Below are 20,502 nucleotides of genomic sequence, written 5' to 3'. Positions count from 1 at the left end.
GATTATTCATTGGCTCGCTTAAAAAGGGGAAACAAATCTTTTAAGCTAAAAACAGATCAGAGAGATGTAGGAGGAGAAAATGTAAGACACTAATTCTCAAATCAAAAATAGACTTGCAGTGATAAAACAAATGTTTGAGCTCCAGACTTCAGAGACAGTCTGATACTATTTTTGGTTGCACTTGTCTTTCTTTTTTTTAATCTTTGAAGCATATTGTTCAGTTTCAGCATTGGTTTGTCTGTGCATGTGTTGGTGTGTATGTGTCCTAGCTCGCCTCATGGTTTGGCTGGTGTGTGGGAGATTTTGAGTCAGATTGAAAGATGGTTTTTAGCTCCCCTGTCTGGAACTACACTCTCATCCACACATGCACAGCCTGACTCTCAAACATGCAGAGAGAGAGGGAGAGAGAGATAATGCATTTAAAACAGAGGAAATAAACATGCTAAATTGAATCCACCTCCCCAATTTAAAATTCAGGTCACGTGTGGAGGAGAAGCTGTGTATGGGAGAATGTGTTCATGCACATATGAGCCAGGGTTTGAGATCCTGTACATTATCATGATTGCCATGTGTACAAGTAGATGTGACTGAAATGTCTGTCTCTCTAATGAGATCCCTATATATATATATGCTTTCATCTCATTTTGAACTGTGAAAGTTGCATCCTTGGAGCTCCTGGTTTACTTTCACCTTGCCACAAGTAATGTTGCGGCAGGTAACATTTGCCTCAGTTAGTGATAAAATGACGGGTATTTCATAGTTATTGCTTCACTCTGCCTTCTTGGCACTGATAAAAATCCATCATTAGTCAAAGCTGCAGTCTCACCTCTCATAACTCCAGCGTAAACCCTGTTACTTCACACAAGTTGGTATTATGTTTGGCCTCCCTCTATTTTGACGAAGTGTATGCTTGTTCTTTCTCTGCTTTTTCGCTGAACACGTCTAACAATGTTCAAGGACTACATTTCATGAGAGAATAAACACCTCTCAGGAAGCCTTTCATCATGCCTCTGTCTGTTATCGGCCCCCTCTTCAGTGGCTGCTGTTAGAAAACAGAAAACGTGAATCTTAGCCATTTCCCATCCCTGCAAACATGAGTCTTTCTACACAAAGGCACGTCGTTCATCCTCCAGGTTGGGGGAGGTGGAATCAGCCCACAAGTGAAGAAAGCAAAACCTGATCCTGTTATTATATAAGAATGGACAGTAAAAAAAAACAGTTATCCACTATATAAAATGGCATGAAATGAGGACATGGAGGCTTAATTGTCTCTGTGTAGTTAGATAAAGATGGTGACTTTAAGTATGTGATACATATTATGGACTTTTTTATTCATACATTTTGATCAGATCTTCCAGATTCAGTGTTATTGACATGTACATTGGCACAGAATAGGTACTTTATTTAATCTTGTATGTCAATGATCTGCTGTTGTTAACAAAATGTGCAGCATCATTATACAGAGATTTAAAGATTTCTGTAAATTTTAGCACAAGACGCTTGAAAAAGTGTTAGATGCAGAAAGTCTGCAAGCAGCCCAAGTTTCAAATCAGACCTTTGTCTGATGAAAACTGCTTTACTTTCCAAACAGACTGTGATACCAGAATGGGGATTTATTAATTGGAATAAAGGAAGACCAGTTTGAATAATGTGACGTGACCTACCAGATTGTTTTGTCCAGCGATTATAGAAATAGACATGTTTGCTGCGGAGCAAGAAAGAAATAAAGACATTTAAGAGGAGGACCTAAAATCAACTGTCGGGCAATGTGGTGGGAATATAATGCTCTTTTTTTTTGTTTTTGTTTAGTTTTTTCACTGACACAGGAATGGGGCAGCTTACGTATATTCAGTCGTTGACTCAAAAAGAGAAACACTCGTGCCACATGAGAAAGGAACTTGAAAATAATTTGAGGACATCTGAACAAGACGTTTCACTGGTAAACCCCCCTTGAAGCCTCAAAAGAGGAAAGGGGCGATGATTGGAAAGGGTAAATCAAAATGTGGATTTGAATCATATTGAAATGTTACAGTGGGATTTGGACCAACCTGGGCCGAGACTCAAAAGTGGGATGTGGGCCCATTTTCAATGAATCGCAAGCCTTTTCCTCAGGTAAAGGTTTCGCTCTCAGATAAAGCTACACATTTGTCTTTATAACGGCTTCTCAGTTGTTGCATTTTTTAGTTTCTTGTATATTTTTTAGTCTAGATTACGGTGATATAGTATATAAGTCTGCCTCCAAAACCCTTCTCAACAAACTTGACGTCATCTACCACACTATCACACATTTACCATCCGCTTTGTTACAGGTGCTCCTTTTAATACCCATCCCTGTAACCTCTACTCACTTGTCAACTGGCCTTCACTTTATTCTGACTGATCCACTGGTATCACTTCATCTACAAAACCATCACTGGAAGCTCCCCTTCATATCTTGGCTCACGACTTAATATCAAAATCAGTAAACGGAACCTACGTTCAAGCAGTTACATTAACCTGGTCATTCCAAAAGCCTGCACCTCCTCACCTTTGGCCATAATTAATTTCAGTTCGCTGCTGCTAGTGATTGGAATCATCTGCAACAAACACTTAAACTTCACACATTCATCCCATTCTCCTCCTTCAAAAATACACTCCCAACATTCATCTGTGATCATTGCACATGTTTGTAACTCTTCCGGACCAGTGCTACCACTTTTTATTCATATTTTTTATGTGTGTTTTTTATATATCGTGTTTGATTGTTTGTTTCACTGTGATTGTATGTGTTTGACTCTTTGTGCTGCCTCTTGCCCAGGTCGTCATTGTAAATGAGAAACTGTTCTCAATTGACTTACCTGGTTAAATAAAAGTTAAATAAAAAAAAAAAAAATGTCATATATTTTCCAGCTGAGTGATAAAAATGGCTGCTGCTGAGATGTTTTGATTGTTATGTCTTGTGTTTAAAGCTTGATGAAGTGAATGAATAAGTTTAGTGCTTGTTATATATTCAATTAGTGGGTACTCAGTCTTTTTGGAACTACTCTGTTTTTGCACTCTTTTATTTCATGTTTGTGCATGAAGGCGCTATTAATTCTTTGCAATCTGAGGTTTAAACTGCAACATCTTTTCATTGAATACATTTGAGAACTAGAAAACGTTCCTCCACTCGGGTCTTCTCATTAAGGAGTGTTTTCTTTTTCAAATATACATGTAAAAATGAACGATTTTGATGGGATCTTACTTTTTCACATCCCGCCATTTCTCTCTATCACTCTTTCCCTGTAACACACTCCCACAGTGAACAACACGCATGGAAATGTCCATCTGGTGCCTTCTCCTAATTACAACACATTTAATTTGTGAGAGTATTAACGCCGCACAAATCCAACATATTTTTTAAAATCCCATAACTCCAATGGAGACATTATGCATTTTCAAGGCACGTGATTATGAAAAGGTTGAAGTGACAGCTAATTATTTTGCTCCAGTTTCACTTGGCACAGGAGACATGTCAGGAACGCAAGACTGATATACTGACACACATCACCTACCTGACAGCTGTTGTGGGAATCTAGTGGGAAAACCATAATATTCTTATAACAGACAGAAAGCATTATTTGCTCGCATTTGGAATCTTGTTTCTGAACGTTTGACAGACATCACTTCAATATTTTACCAGCAGATGTGTCTTTGTATTCAACCAACTCCTTTCATCAAATGCTCCACAACTGTTCGCCAAGTAGTTGTCAATAATGTTTGAAGTTCTGTGTTTATGTGCAGAAAAGATGCAGCATCTCTTGTCCTGGTAACAGCTGCAAGCTGCAGCTACAGACATTTTACAGAGAATGAACAAAATTGGGAGACTTGATGTTGAATGTCAGGATATTTCATGCAATGTATTCTTTAAAATCTCAATTATAACTGATAAAAAGATGGAGTCAAGCCAAAAAGGGCTATTTCTGTTCCAGATAATAATTACTCCAATAACACCAGAACGCTCTGGAGAAGAACTTTTCTCTGATAGATTAGCTATGTTTTGAACTTTTATGTTTTACAGTATTACCGATACTTTGTGCTGTTAGCAATGACAATTTGTGCTGGACCTCTGCAGTTATTAATCACTGCTGGGCAGATGTGGTGAGCCAATCAATGACTTTATAGATAACTATTGAAGAGACTATAGACGGGGTTACAACTCATTAATTCATACCCACAATCCTATGCAGGGTCACGGGGGTCTGCTGGAGCCCATCCCAGCTCACTACAGATGAAAGGCAGGCCTAAACCATGTACACAAACAACCATACACATCCAAACTCACACATCAATCAATGTAACATACATGTTTTGTGGGAGGAAGCCAGAGTACCTGGAGAAAACCTGCAACCACGTGGAAAACGTGCAAACTCCACGCACGCCAGACCCGGCCCGGCAGTCAAACCCAAAACCTTGCTGTGAGGCGACAGTGCTAATCGCTAAGTGTATTATTGTTATTATTATTATCATTGGTATATAGATATGTAGAAAACTTCGGACTACTAGGATGTTAATACACACGTAAATATCTTGCATGTGTTGTTTGTTTCACTCATAACTCTTCTTTTTTTTATTAACTAGCAATTTAACAGTTAAAGATTTTTCTTAAGATTTTTAAAATGTTACTGTTTCAAAAACATGTTGCATTGGTTGGTAATTCAAACATTTTAAAGAAAGTGATCAAAATGTGAGGGCTTTTTCTGTTGCCTATGCTCCACCTATTCAGCAAGATTCAGGACATTAGACAGATTTCCCAGACCCCCCCCCCCCCATTTTCCTGTATATCTTCATATGTACATACAGTACATGATCATCAGAATCATTCTTCTTGATTACATTTTTACCATAAAGCTATATTTCTCATAATGTTGCTTTAATGTCCATTTACTGTGAAATATGAAATCAGTATGATTGTAAAAACGTTGGTTGTCAGCCTACACAGCAGTCTCAGAATCTGTCTCTGCTGTGTTTGCTGAGTTGTAGCTGAGAGTCGGTGATGGTGAAAGGGGGCGTGCTGTGTGGGGATTATATGCAGACAGGCCTCTAAATCTGTCTGAGGCAAAAAAAATAAAATCACAGCTCCACAGCGTCATCCTTGACTGGCTGACTAGTGGCTGAACATGCAGATGTATTATTCCCGAGAATTAGTTCATTTTTAGATTTAAGGTTTGTGTAACTAAATGCACATATCATATAATACACTCTCATACTCAAAGCCAGCTCACCTGATGAGTGTAAAGGGATGGTCTTGAACGCTTGGGTAAGAAAAAGAGGGTCTGAATGAAACTTCAGTGGTCTTAGGAGGGCTCAGTGAATACCTGGTTCTCTCCATTTGCCCTAATTCCTTCCTTCTGCAGCACCGTGACACTAATCATCTCTCCACTGTGATGTCCCATTGTTATCTCCCTTGCCCCGCTGCTGTGGATAAATATCAGAAAGAAGTCTCTTGAAGAACACCAAGCTGCAGATGCTTGTCTTCAGTAACTCACGTAGGACTCCCTTTGATTAAGCTGAAAGACAGAAAGGGATGAGCGAGGCCTCCCAGGGTTTTACAGTCTTGTCAAGGATGTCTTCACAGTGACAGCAGGGAGACTGAAACAAATTGGTGGAATTTTTGAATTCGAAAACTTTAACAGAACAAAACTGTTTTCCCCCATTGTATTTAATTTATTTGTTTATTTATTTAATTATTTATTTTACGACACATTCGATGTTACTTCAGAAAAGAAAAAGGAAACGTCGGTAACGTAATAATGCAGTGGGTTCATGCTGGTATTTAGCGCCATCTAGTGGGTATAACTGCAGGTACATGCGGGCGCTTTGGTCTGCAAAGGGAGGACTGGTCCTGATGTAGAACATTGTGCATTGTCTCTGCTAAAGGAAGAAACAAAGGAAGGAGAGAAAATGCATACTTTCTCTTTCTGGGGAGGGGGGGGAGGATTTTTATTGTGTTCACTTTTGGTCATTGAAGTAATAAAATAGGCAAAGATTACAGGACCTGCTTCTCTTGGTTTGTAGGTGTGTTATAGGAGTTTTAAACACCCTTGGTTTTGTTGTTTTTACAGTGATATTCATATGTACTTTCCAGGTTTTAAGATAATCTACTTTTTGTTTGTTTTCCTGTAAGTGGTCCCCATACCTGATCACATCTTACCCTTTCATCTGCATCTTCCTCTGTCGCACCAACCATAGAAATCCAGAAATCTGGCTTTATTAAACGTAAATATACAGGAATCCTGATCAATGTCAGAGAAAACATCTTTAAACACGGTTAAATCTGTGCTTGGCTCTGAGGAAACCCACAAAATACTGACTTATAGAATTATTTAGTTCAGAGGTTTTTTCACACACATTTAGACATAAAGACTTGGATGACCTGTAATTTTTTATCACTAAACTCAGACAAGACTGAAATCATTGTGGTCAGAACAGAACACCATAGAAAGGAATTTTTGGGTAATACGCCTACTCTGGAAGGCTTTACTCATGGCCTCTAGCACCACTGTAAAGAATCTGGGGGTCATATTCGATCAGGATATGTCCTTTAAATCCTACATCAAGCAAATTTCAAGAACTGCCTATTTTCCTCTACGTAATGTAGAATCAGAGACATCCTATCACAAAAAGATGCTCAAAAAATAGTACATGCATTTGTCACCTCAAGGTCAAGATTATTGTAACTCCTTGTTATCAGGCTATACTAGCAAAATGCTTAAGTCTCTCCAGCTGGTTCAGAATGCCGCTGCTCTTGGAAAAGAGACCATATCACCCCAATATTAGCCTCCTTACACTGGCTCCCTGTAAAAGCCCGAATAGAGTTTAAAGTCCTCCTCCTCACCTATAGGTCCTGAATGGTCAGGCTCCATCATACCTCAAAGAAGTCATAGTTTCCTACTATCCTGCTGCTGTAGATCACTGCTCTCACTTTTATCACTGATGCTGATCTTTTTCTGATGCTTATGTTTTATACATTATTTTATGATGTGTTATATCTGATCACTTTTATCTCTGTTTTTCATATTGTGAAGCGTTATTAGATGACCTTTGTTATGATTTGACGTTATACATATAAATTGAATTGAATTGAATTGAATAGACGTCAAAGTAAACAGTTTTTTCTATAGTCAATACATTTTTTTTATGGATGCAAATTGGCCAGTTTATTAATTTCTTCTTCTTCCTGTAATATCGCTTTAATTTCTCTGTGCATCTTAGTAAAGAAAGGTGATTTAAACTTCAAACAACAATAGATTCCAGTGTTTTTAAATCACTTCGTATCGGTTTTTATATATTTTTCTATTAAACACAATGTAAATTATACTTTTGTTTGATATTCTGATGTATTGGAGAACAGTATTTTTTTTATAGTATTTTTTTAGCTGAACTATTGTTTTACCAACTATTCAACTCTCGGATTATATTGTTCTCATAAAATGTTGTACTGTGTTGCAAAAATATACCATAAACATATTACATATTATACATAGTAAGATTATTGTATAAAAAGAAAAGAAAGACCTTTCGTACAAACTGAACACTGGCCAGCTTTGTTATAAAACACACACCACTTTGTAAGGTATTCCAGTTGTACCTAATAAAGTGGCCAATTAATGAATCACCTTTTACTTTAGGAACTACTTAAAATTGCAAATAGTTTTTAATGATGGTATAGTACATGACATCATCTTTGGACCCTCAGTCAGCTGTACATATAAAAACACGAATTAAAAGTTCATACATCCACAATGTGTCAAGGATGTGGCAGATAGGACCCAGATGCAGGAGACCAGGAGGCAGACGTTCCCAAAAACTTTTTATTTATTTAATAAAAACCAAAAGTACTGCTGAGCAGGATACAAAAAATGAACATGAATATGAACATGAACATGAACATGACAAAATCCAAAATAACCTGACCTGACATATAGAGGAACAAAACAGTATGGACCAGAAATGAGCAAGGGAAAGACAAGAGAAGATATACAGAGAAGGTTTGACGAGATGATCAGGGCAGATGGGAACAAGGTCAGTCAAGACATAACTGAAACACAAAGACACAGGTTTCAAAATAAAATAGGAGCTAAACACCAAAACCATGACACGATGTCAATTAAAACTTGCCTGACAGATCAATATTCAGCATTCTTTTTAGAAATCATAGACAGCACATCTTCCATGCTCCAGAGGAGACGAGCACACAGCTCACTAGCAGATATCTGTGATGTTGAAGGCTGATTAGTTCACATGGCATGGGTAACCTGCATATTTCTGAAAATACCTTCAATGCCATTGTGCAAAAAAAACACCCTAGTTTTACCTCTTTTGTCAAAGTGCATTTATTTTCTGTCTCTTTATTAAGCTACAAACAAAAAAATGCAATAATGATATTAGCAGTAGATAATGAACAGAAAAACCCATATCGGTTGACCTCAAGATCAAAATGACTACATTCACAAATGTCAACATAAAGTGACTCCCATCAGACCCAAGCACCTAAAAACTCTTTTTTAAGAATACTGTCCCACACAGGTGTTTGTAATACTTCAGTATTAATTAGGATTTAATTCTATTTATATTTGAAAGATGCAGGTTCTTGTATTTTCTGTTGTGATATTAGATAGACAGACAAATAAATATAGACGTCATTAAGACTTTAAAACAACACTAAGAGTACGTTCGTGCAATATGATTTTGCAGAAACAGGCAGCCACCAAGATTGTCTTTTCAGGTGAGGCCTCATTTCTTTCATTAAGATAGTACTCTTTACAATGCCAATCTACATTCAGACCACGTCCATCACGGGGTCAAATGAGACAAATGAACCAAATAACTGGTTGCTCACACTCACCAGTTTGCAACCAGTTACCCTGACAGGAAGGTTTTGGACTGTGTGAACAACTGGAACAACCTTTCTATAGAAAACAAAAGCATAAGGACAACATACAAACACCATATAGAAAGACTTCACATGACATTTGTCATCTTTGTAGTATTTGCTGTCATATATATGGTTTAAATTATGTGCAAATCATTGCATTAGTTTTTAGCTTTTAATCATTCCACTAGTGATGCAATGTATTTTCAGTGGTATTACTACTTTTACTTTATAGACTAAAGAAAAAATGTTTTGAACCACTTAATGGTGCAATATATTGGTTTATTTTGTCAGCAGTATTTATGCAGTTAACATTATAAGTCTGTAATGATAATTTAATAATACATTCTCCACAAGTTTATTTTAAACTGCTTGAATTTGAGGATTGTATCAAATTATATAATCGAGAGCAAACAGCAGGATCAAGAATGCTTGAAATTGTGTGTCTGAGTCAGCGTTTGATATTGCATATCAGTTTTAGTAGATGTTCTGGGTTCATTCTCCACTATTACAAAACAATAGCAACGTTTCAAAACTGGATATCTAAAGTTTCACACTGTATCTTAAAGCAAAAAATAAAAACGAAAAGATTCCGGTTCAGCTGACGGTGTTGGATTCCCGCTGCTGTTCACATCTTGTCCAGCAGGGGTCGCCCGCTGTCCCTGTAGCCGTCTCAGTGCGCGCTTCCCCCTCACTCGGGCCTGCAGTCCACCTCCATTCATCAGTCTGCTTTTATTCACGGCGACAAAAGAGACGTCAAATAGGGAGGTGTGGGAAAACACAACAATACATTTGAGAGCACAGACACTGGCTAATATATGCAAAGTGGGAATAAAGGGTGTTCATGCAGTCTGCATGTGTGTGTGTGTGTGTGTGTGTGTGTGTGTGTGTGTGTGTGTGTGGTGTGTGTGTGTGTGTGTGTGTGTGTGTGTGTGTGTGTGTGTGTGTGTGTGTGTGTGTGTGTGTGTGTGTGTGACAAATGAATTGTTAAATATTACTGAGGGGTTTGCCCTTTACTTTTTTGGAACTATATTACAATTTACCTACTCAATTTAGCAAAGTTAACTACAGTGTAAATTTTAAATATTTTTATACACAAATATTTCTTATGTAGAAATTGTTTTTAAAGCAGCAACCATTATGGCATACAGTATTCCTTTGCTGATCTCAAATTGTTTATTTATTTATTTGTTCGGTCCATCTCACTGCATTTTCACCCAGTCTGCAAAACGGACTCAAAACGATCTGTCTGTCCTCTGGCTGGCTGCTCCCATGTTTCCCACCCAAATCAAAAGGAGTGATTCGTGGGGGGTCATGTCTGGCCACCTCTCAGGAGAATAACAGGGTCTCTGTCTGCCCTGCGAACCACCAACGGTTCTCCTCTGTCCCTATGGCAACAGCCAAGGACCCTGGAAGGCCCCTAGACTGGGACATGCAAACAGATGCCCATAATTAACGTTGCCATACAGAGGTGTCCGTCCTACCAGTCTGCCTTACACGGATGCAGACCCTCTCCCAGACTTGTCAGAATCCCACAGGGCTGAGTGAAAAATGACTGCCCTGTGGTGGTGTGTGTGTGTGTGTGTGTGTGTTTGAAACTCTGTGTGTGTGAGAGGAACCAGGGGAAATGTCTGCCCATGCCAACCAGTTTGAGACTGGCCATCAAGCATTTGTGAACATTGAGAGGATTTTACTGATGGGGACCAACTTCCCAAACGTATATCAAAGGTGCCAAGCTTGAAAGCATCTTAAAAGAAAAAACGAAGGTTTAAATCATTTACTGCTCATTCAAATCTAGTGTGAAGCTACCTTGGTGTGCTTCTTTGTTTATATGTAAAGTCTTGAGTCTTGTGATTTGTGTCTGATGGCCTGTTGTCACAATCTGGTTGGAGATCAGTGTGTCTCTTTTTCTTGTGTACTGAAACTGCACAAACTGGTCGTGGACATCAGATCATTAGAAAATCATAGTTGGCGAAGCACATTTTTTATTCATGTAATCATGTATCCTTCGATCGAATTACAGCTATGTTATATTAAATATATCATATATATATAAAATATATATATATTATATATATAGATAGATAGATAGATAGATAGATAGATAGATAGATAGATAGATAGATAGATAGATAGATAGATAGATAGATAGATAGATAGACTTCATCAGATTCAAGGTCCAATTGAATAATTAAGACAAACTATCAGTTTTTAAGTACTTTTTTCTCTTTCTTTTCTTTCTTTCATATGCAACAATCCCCTGAGATAACATCGTCACAGTCAGTGGCCTTTTTGACCTCCACAGGTCATCTGATCAGTGCTGACCGAGTCAACTTCCGTCTGCTGTCCGGCAAGTGACACCAAAGGCAGCGTCCGCTGCTTCTGACTTCATCAAGAGGCTCGTGGTCAGCGGCACACGTTGCGTCTCAGGGAGGGTCAGGGTTCGTCTCACCTCTGACCTGGCCAGCCCTCCTTGTTGTCATTACACGATAACGTGGTTCCCTCTGCACTGATCAATCTGTTTCTTTTTGTAGGACCTCAGAGAGTTGAATTTAGAATGCCTTTATGAGGTTGTCTAGCCTTTAAACGCCAACTTAAGGGGTCTGTAAAATGGAAATGGTGTAGGCTTGTAAACAGAGCACAATAGCAGAGTTACATACTGGTTGTGTGATTCAGTCTATTTTTTGGTCCACCATATATAGGATACATATAATTCCATGCCCTATCAATGTCCGTTTTAAACTGTAAATGTAATATTACTTTTACAGGCCGCATGTCACTGGAATAAAACATTGTAGTCTTACTTACAAAAAAAGAAGGAATTTGCATTTGAAGACATGTAAAAATAAAGCTACATGATTCAAGGATAGGGGGTGAACGACTTCTTGATATGTAAAACTTTTCTTTTCACCATCACAGACGGGGTGGAGAATCCAAATCATGAGTGAAAGATTTATTCCCTCAGGGGTCATGGGATCAGCGAAGCAGACACTGTTATATGGGACCTCAAATGCAGGAACACGGGGAGGTGGGACAGGGCTGTCTGGGACTGAGCCAGCCAATTATAATCTGGCGAGACACATCACTCTTACGCGCTGCACATGCAGGAATCCTCTAAAATCAACTTATCTGAACTCCTGCTCATGTAACGGGACACCTGGTCCTACTGTTGAAATGACTCATCAAACCCAAAACTGCTATCCTGAATAAAACCTGCCTTGATATGGTTGTGCCTGTATCATATTTTGTAGAAGACAGCAAATTCACAAAATATTGTAAGCTTGATTTTCTAATAGATTTTTTAAAAATACGATATGACTGAAGGATATTTGGGGTTTTTTGCCAGGAATCAGGATATTTATAGATTGCACAACAGAATGAGACAGAGACAAAATACTAAATCACGACATAACAACCAAGAATATAGAATATATATCTTAGTAACCAACAGCATACATGTATATATATATATATATATATATATATATATATATATATATATATATATATATATATATATATATATATATATATATATACAGTACATACATTCATACATGCGTGTGTGTGTGTGTGTGTGTGTGCGTGTGTGTGTGTGTGTGTGTGTGTGTGTGTGTGTGTGTGTGTGTGTGTGTGTGTGTGTGCGTGTGTGTACAATTCTCCTGTAATCATCATTAATATTTCCTTCTTAAAAGTTTGTATGTTTTTAAGCTTCTTTGTCATCCTGGAAATCAAATGTTCTTTAGATGTAGGAATATTTTCTGTTCAATTTGTATTTTACCAGTTATCTCACAAGTGAAACATTAAATTATACTTTGAATATTGGAGTATCTAAGATATACTGTGAACAAATATACAGTCTGTAGTAAGCATAATGCATAATGATGCCTTTAAATGCCTTTTTCTGAATTGAAATATTTTGCATTACCCTAGATGTATTTTATTTCTAAAAATGTGGTGATCCAAATGACATTGAAGACATTGCTAACATTTTGTAGGAAGATACCGTGCAAGGCAAGGCAAGGCAAGGCAAAGTTTCATGTACAAGACAATTCAAAGTGCTTTACATAAAAATGTTCTAAAAATCCATTTAAAAGTAAAAGAGTTTAAAAGCAGAAATGAAAGACAAACAGACATACGTTAAAAAAGAATTAAACAATTGAGATGCAGGAAATAAGGGTTGTAGTGCATTATGGTGGATTACTGAAATGCAGCAGTAAATTAAGACATTTTCAGTCTTGACTTAAAGCAAATGAAAGTTTCAACAGCCCTGATGCATTCTGGGAGTTTGTTCCACTGATGAGGAGCATTAAAGCTGAACGGCCTCACCGTGTTTCATTCTAATTCTTGGTACAGAAAGTAGCCGTGGCCCTGACGACCTGAGGGTTCTGGTTGGTTAATAATGGACCAGGAGATCAGAGATGTGTTTTGGCTCTAGACCATTCAGAGATTTATAAACCAACAGCAGGATTTTAAAATCTATTCTGGGACAGACAGGAAGCCAGTGTAAAGATCTAAAAACTGGAGTTACATGGTCGACTCCCCTGGTCTTAGGACTCGGGCAGCAGCATCCTGAACTAACTGCAGCTGTTTGATGGATTTTTAGGGAGATCGGTGAGAACCCCTTTACAGCATTATGTTGGTGTAAAACAGTATTTCCCAATCCTGCTATTCAGGACTCACTTCCCTGTATGTTTTAGACGATTCCCTGCTCCAGTGCAATTCTTTCAAATGAATGGATCACTTCTTCAGCTTTGTACAAGTTAGTTAAGTAGCCATTAACTTGAACCATGCTGTGTAGGCAGTGGAAAAAGGGAAAACATGCTGGCCAAGGGGTCAAATAAAGTTTGGCTTTATAGACTTAGACAAAGTTCTGATCATGATGATGATGTAAAACATAGACCCATGTTTTATATATATATATATATATATATATATATATATATATATATATATATATATATATATATATATATATATATATATATATATATATATATATATATATATATATATGTTTTATGCTATGTTCTATGTTTAAAAGTTTAGCCCACTGTCAACAGGCTTATACTTTAAGAAAATTCAAACAAATTATTATTATTAATAATAATAATCATCATAATAATAATAACAAAATATTTATCAGATATGTCCTAGAGACAATGAGAGAGTAAAAGAGATTATTTTCATTTGAAATGTCGAAAATAAGTCTGAACTTTATTTATGTATTTATTTACTCAGTAATAAAAGTGAAAGCTCTACAGAAGCCTCTTTTCTCTTTTGTTATCCGCAGAGCTGCTGACAGCCCCACAGTGGGCCTGTGTGCCCGTCAGTCTGAAAACGGGGTGACGAACTCTCCCACGACGGGGAGCGCGCGCCTTTCTGGAATTAGCCACGCGGCACGCCTCGCATAGTTAATGTCCGCTCGTGCTTTGAGCTTGAACTTGACCGCAGGAATGCGGCTCGTGGGAACGCGGGCTCGCCCTCCCACCCCCCCTCTCTATTCATGGCGCACAGGCCGGTGTCAGCTCTGATTATCATAAAACCCAGCCTGCTTCAAATTAAGGCACGAGGGCTCAGGCTCGCGGTCCCTCTTTCACACCAGGCAGAGGAGGAATTAACAGCTCTCTGCGCGAGCCTGCTGCGGTAAGAACTTTATCACTCACATTTACACTCATAGGCTGAGCGTCACGGTGAGAGGATGGGGCTGCTGTGCTACTGAAACATGTTTAAATATTTCAGACGATGCTAAAGTATAGTTGGGTTTTTTGTGTTTTGTTTTGTTTTTACTTTAGACTTTCTAAGCTTGTTGAAACTGTTGTTGAACATATTTCCACAAGTTACTATACACTGTACTCTTCTGTCCACAACAGATTCAAAGTGTTGAAACTACTCCTTAACTATTGTACTTGTTTGTTAGTTTGTTGGTTCTTTTTACTGTTTTTTGTTTTTGTTTTTTAAGTTACTCATTACTAGCTTAAGCCAACTTTTGATTATCATATGGTAATAATAATATAACTAATGTTATATATGTTTTCACATCATTATATAATATCATAATATATAATATCATTTTAATATGTATTTAATGGTTATTTTTGTTCATCTAACACTTTTTTTAAAGCAAGTGTCAAGTGAAAAAACCTTATTTGGGGTTATTTACACTTTCTTTTGTTCCCAGCCTTTTATTTTCTTTAAAAGAACTCTCCTCCAAAAGGTTGTCTTGCACAAAAAGTTGCAGCTTTGTTGTTATGCTAATTGCTTCATGAAGATTTTTTTTATGAAAATATTTAAACATTTAAAAAAAAAAATGTCAGCTTAAAACTTGTGTACAATATGCCATCCACAAAAATCCAATCTTTGAAATTAATCTGCAAACCAACCAAAGGTTTTTTCTTGCTAACACTGCATTTAAATGTCAACATAACAGAAAAGGAAGTAAAAGGATACATCTTACTTCAATAAATAACAATAATATCAGATAAAAAATGTATCACAAAAATCAATAGAAAAACATTTCATGACTTTTATTGAGTGTAAAGATGTAGTCCCTGTTTGTCTTTTTCTTCTTCTGTAGCCTGATACTGCATCTGTCTTACAGTCCTTGGTAAGTGTTGGTCTCATCTGAGGCCTGCAAGTGATGACAAACAACATTAAACCATTACAGATGTTTCAGCAACTCAACACAGTCCATAGCAATGATTTCAAAAGTGAAAAATGTCTACATTTATGCCACAGATCATTTATCTTTTTAGATAAATGAGAAAGATTTTTTATCATGTTTTTAAAAACAAAACAAAAAACAAATCTAGATGAGGACATAGTGGTACAGAGCTAAAACATTTTTACTGATGCATCTTTTAACAATACTGATTAGAATAAAAATCAGTTTGATATATATGATCAAAAGATAATAAAAATCTAATTCAAAAATAAAATACATCATTTTTCTCCTATGAGTTTAAAATAATTTCAACAATTCTTTATGATTCAGAAGGTCAAAGAAAACCTTAAGTTTAAGTTAAGTTTTTTCACCATGAAGATATGGAAGTGATTTATGACTTAATGCTGTAACCACGAGCTGTATGTGTGTGTGATTAATCAGATGTCAGAGTGTAAGTGTATGAAGTCTGAAAATAAAACAAACCAACGATATAGATTGTTAAAAAAAAGCTGATTGTACAAAGAATACACACAGTCTATCTGTCTTTGTTTAAAAGGGAAAAAACTTACAGGTCTATAAACTTGTCTATAGACTTTTAAATTACTTAGGGGTAGGTTGCTCACTGTGATTTCCTACAAAATGGTACATAGAAATATATATATCTCAATAATTTCGCTATATATATATATATATATATATATATATGTGTGTGTGTGTGTGTGTGTGTGTGTGTGTGTGTGTGTGTGTGTGTGTGTGTGTGTGTGTGTGTGTGTGATCCCCAAAAAGCTAAGATAAATAGTCTCAAAAGTCTCTAAAATGTCTAAATCATTCAAAAATGTTGAAAAGTAAGTGGTGCAACAACAAAATCAATTATTATTTTACAGAAGGTCAGTAGGGAGTAGCTTTGTTTTAAAAATGTTTTAAAATTTCACAGAGGCTTTAATTAGACCTGAATGGCTTTAGTCTTGTTGTGGTCTAATGTCACTTGCACTAACTCACAGAGGATATTATGATCTTTCCTGCAAATACCACAATTTCACATGGAAGTAAAAATGCTATGTCTGAAGTAAAAAGCCTAATCATAATAATAATAATAGATTATTTCCACCTTTGGAAACGTGCTAACTCGTATTTAAGTTTTAGTTTCAACAGGATAGCTGTTTGTGATTACAAAATAGCTAAATAAATGTTATAGAATATATAAATGTATACAACACCTCAAATTATCAACACAAATACTAGTGTAACGATTTTGGTCGAGACATGTATTAATAACATTGTTGGCTTCCTAAAAATCATAATGTGTAATATCTCTTACAATTAAAATGTTACATTTATCTTACAGTAGAAGTGATTTGGCTGTTATATTAATTAATATTTATATAGCAGAAGTTTTCCTGTTTTCATCTACTTGTTTTGATTTTGCCCACGGCAGGAAAGGTGTACGGTTTCTCACACTTGTCACCCTTTCTTTTAAATTCTCAATATTTTGACCTTTGAGACACGCAAACTTCGCACAAGACCTTAATATTGATTAGAGACGAAGCAGACTGTCTCTCTGTACACGTCTTTTGCGAGACGTTATTACTCATTCTCACCGAGGGGTGTCGCTCTTTCCGCTGTTAGCGTTTCCACTTGTACTGTACGCTGTATTTCTTTAATACACAAATCTTTTCCTTTAAAAGGGGACAGACAGGGAACAAAAATGCTTTGGTTTTGTAGCGTTTCGTTTGGTCTATATATCCTAGATAATAATGTTCCCCCTTGTAACAGACCCAGGCTGATGGTGTTCAAGTGTAACGGCCAATTAGGATTTATAATTTCGCAATAAATGTCACAGAGTAGATTTTACACTGGCTATAGTGCACTAATGCCAAGAATTTGGGTGCATTGATTATATTGTACATTTAATATTTTTTTAAAGAATTTAATTAAACTATATTTATATGTAGCCTATATGAATAGATTCTTGAATTTCTAAGCGTTGGAAGAAAAGAGTAGGCTACAACTGATCCTGAAATGGTCGCTGAAACAGTCCTTCTAAACAGGGTCTTCTCATCTTCATGCATATAATACATGGCATATAGAGCAACCAAAGCATACAGCTTTGTGTTAATTGCAGATAATTGGGTAACAGAAAAAATGTATGAAGGGGAAAATTAATACCGCTAAAACACACGTTTTGCAACACAAATTTAATTAACTGTTGAAATTATCTTTGCTTTTCTGATGTGTGGCTGTACATCACCCACCATATCCACCACAGCATCACATTGTCGGCTCTGCTCATTTCATCGATGGATTCTGATTTGTATTTCAAAAGACATTCAGCAGCTTATACATTCCCTGTTGCTCTAAAACAAAACGGCCTGCTTGACACATTTGATAGGCCCTGAGTTGCTTGTATTCCCACCTTCTCCTCCTCCTCCTCCTCATCCTCATAATCATCATCACCCTCAGCAGCTCTTCCCATCTCTCTCTGAAGCGACAGCTTTCACCCTCCTGCCTGACCAGCTTTACCCGGTAAGAGATATGCAGAGCAGATACAGTAAATCAAGATAAGGAGGAGTTATGTGGCAAGACATTTCATGCTCTTATTATGAAACGCAATTCATAGGGATCGAGAGCAGAGAGAAGAAGAAGGTGGAGCAAACTCACTTTTTAAGCGATGCATTTTTATTTTATTTATTTATTTTATTTAAGAAATAATCCAGGTGATGGATGTCAATTTTGGATTATTCTGCAATAAATTGTAAGTATATATTTGTCGTCATAGGGTGCAACGTGCTATTTTGAGTTTCAGAAATTTCTTTTTATTTATTTATGTTTTTATTTATTTGAGGACAAATGTTGGTGTTTCATGAATTGACAAAATATCGCGGCAAGACCAATCGTTCAACAGCATTGTCGTTTTCCACTGTTTAATATAAGTTTGCTTGTTTATGGTCATTTGGTAGACTTGTGGGCAAAATGTAAATTACGTATTTTACCAATATCATTATTTTATAAGAAATTATATCATAAAGCCTTTTTATCTCATTCTTTAAAGGAAATTTTAAAGAGCTTTTTTTCCAGCATGTAGTGCCAATTAGAGAGATCATGAAACCCTGGAATAGTTAATGAGAACCGGCGTTACCGTGTTCTAATGTATGAAGCATGCATGTGTGTTAGGAGGAGGAGGAGGTGCAGGAGGTGCAGGAGGTGGAGGAGGAGAGGAGGAGGAGGAGGCCCCAGGCAGCGCTGCAGTGCAGAGTTCAGCAGGGAGATATTGTTATGAGCCTGGGAAAGTGTAGCGGGGCTGACGCCAGACTCCGTTGCGCGGGGTGGGGGGACCTGGAGGATCCCAGACCGGATTGTCATGTTAATTTCTCCCCGCCACGTTGTTGAACTTGATGTTGACTTCTTCCTTTCTTTCTATGAGATTTCTTTTCTTTCTTTTTTTTTCTTTTACATTTTGATGGGGCTGTTTGAGGAGGGGGCGAATTTAATCTGTTTGTGGGAAAATCCAGCTCTGAAGACACACACACGCACGCACACTTTTATATATTGAAATCAATTAGTGATTTTCTGTGATTTAAAAAAATATAGCCTATAAACCAAAATGTATAAACATTTTATTTTAAAAAGTTTTACCATCTGCTATTGAGAACTCAAAATCTTTCAAGTACAAATATTTCATTATTATCTTGGCCTTGACTCGATCTGAAAAATACATTTTATGTCTGTCTTGCACTGCAAAAAAGGTTAAATTCACTCTCTGCTTTCAGTTTTTCAATGTATAATATATCAGGTATATTTTGAAAGCACATGCATTGATGCACGTGTAGTCCATGACGCGGCGCGCATGCTCAGCAGTAGAGGGCCTTGCAAATACACCTTTCCCATGCTAATGTTGCAGCCAAGCACTATTGTTGGGTAGAAAATAAAGAGGGTGCGTGTGAACCTTCTTGCTTTTTAAGCGCGCCAACACGCGGAGTGCTGTAGGTTCAATTACAGGGTGACAGCAGCAGAGGCCGCGGCTGATTAGATCTGCTTAGTAACGACGAGGATTCATACAGGAAAGTCCGACCTGTGCTGCAGCCTGACAGGAGCGCTGCACCTCCGCGATACTAACAGATTGCTCATGCGCAATAATCAGATATGAGACGACTATCTGATCCAAGCTTCTTTTGAAAGCCTGTAGGTTTCTGCTCTTTTATTGGTTATGCACACACAGACACACATGGACGCGCAGGCAGATTCCAGCACCTTTTTAAATATCCTTTCAAAGTTTGAGAGATATTGCAAGTTGCTCTCTGGGTGTTGTCTGTGCCACCGCCTTCTTCCATCAAAGCTGATTGTAATCATTCCCACTATCTCATCTCCTATACCCGGGTATCGTTCTCATCATAAAATCCTACTCGATAAGGATGCGTTCGCCACGAATGCTTGGCCTGTCCTGCAACAAGGACACAGAAAGCCTGAATATATTTGTCGGTGACTAAAATGTGGATTTTCACGGTTAAGTGGAAAGTGATGCTATTGCAGCATTTCCTCTCCTTAGGCCCATGTAGGCTACGTGTAGAAAACACTAATATTCAGTATGATCAAGACCGTCATATTGAAAATCATGTTAGGTTATATTGACTACATTTTATGATAATAAGAAATGCACGTATAGCTGCAAAATCGGGTCACATCCTGTAGTATTTGGAATGTAGGGCAACGAGGCTTGGCGTTATCTCTCAGTAGTTTCAATTAAATGTGGGCTATGTAAGTGAACCGCGCAGGAAGAGGACTAATCGGGTGATCTTTTTAAGTAGGCCTACTCTTATTCTGGATCTTGTGTTGGTTTGTTATTTTTTTGGGAGGGGCAGGGGGGTTATTTGACATATAAAAACGAGCAACCATTTATTGTCCCAAAATCTGAAGCCTGTTCTATTTGAAGACCCATGTTTCTTTAGTA

This window comes from Cololabis saira, chromosome 10, assembly GCF_033807715.1.
Source record: "Cololabis saira isolate AMF1-May2022 chromosome 10, fColSai1.1, whole genome shotgun sequence".
NCBI lineage: Eukaryota > Metazoa > Chordata > Actinopteri > Beloniformes > Belonidae > Cololabis > Cololabis saira.
This window is presented reverse-complemented; position numbering follows the sequence as displayed.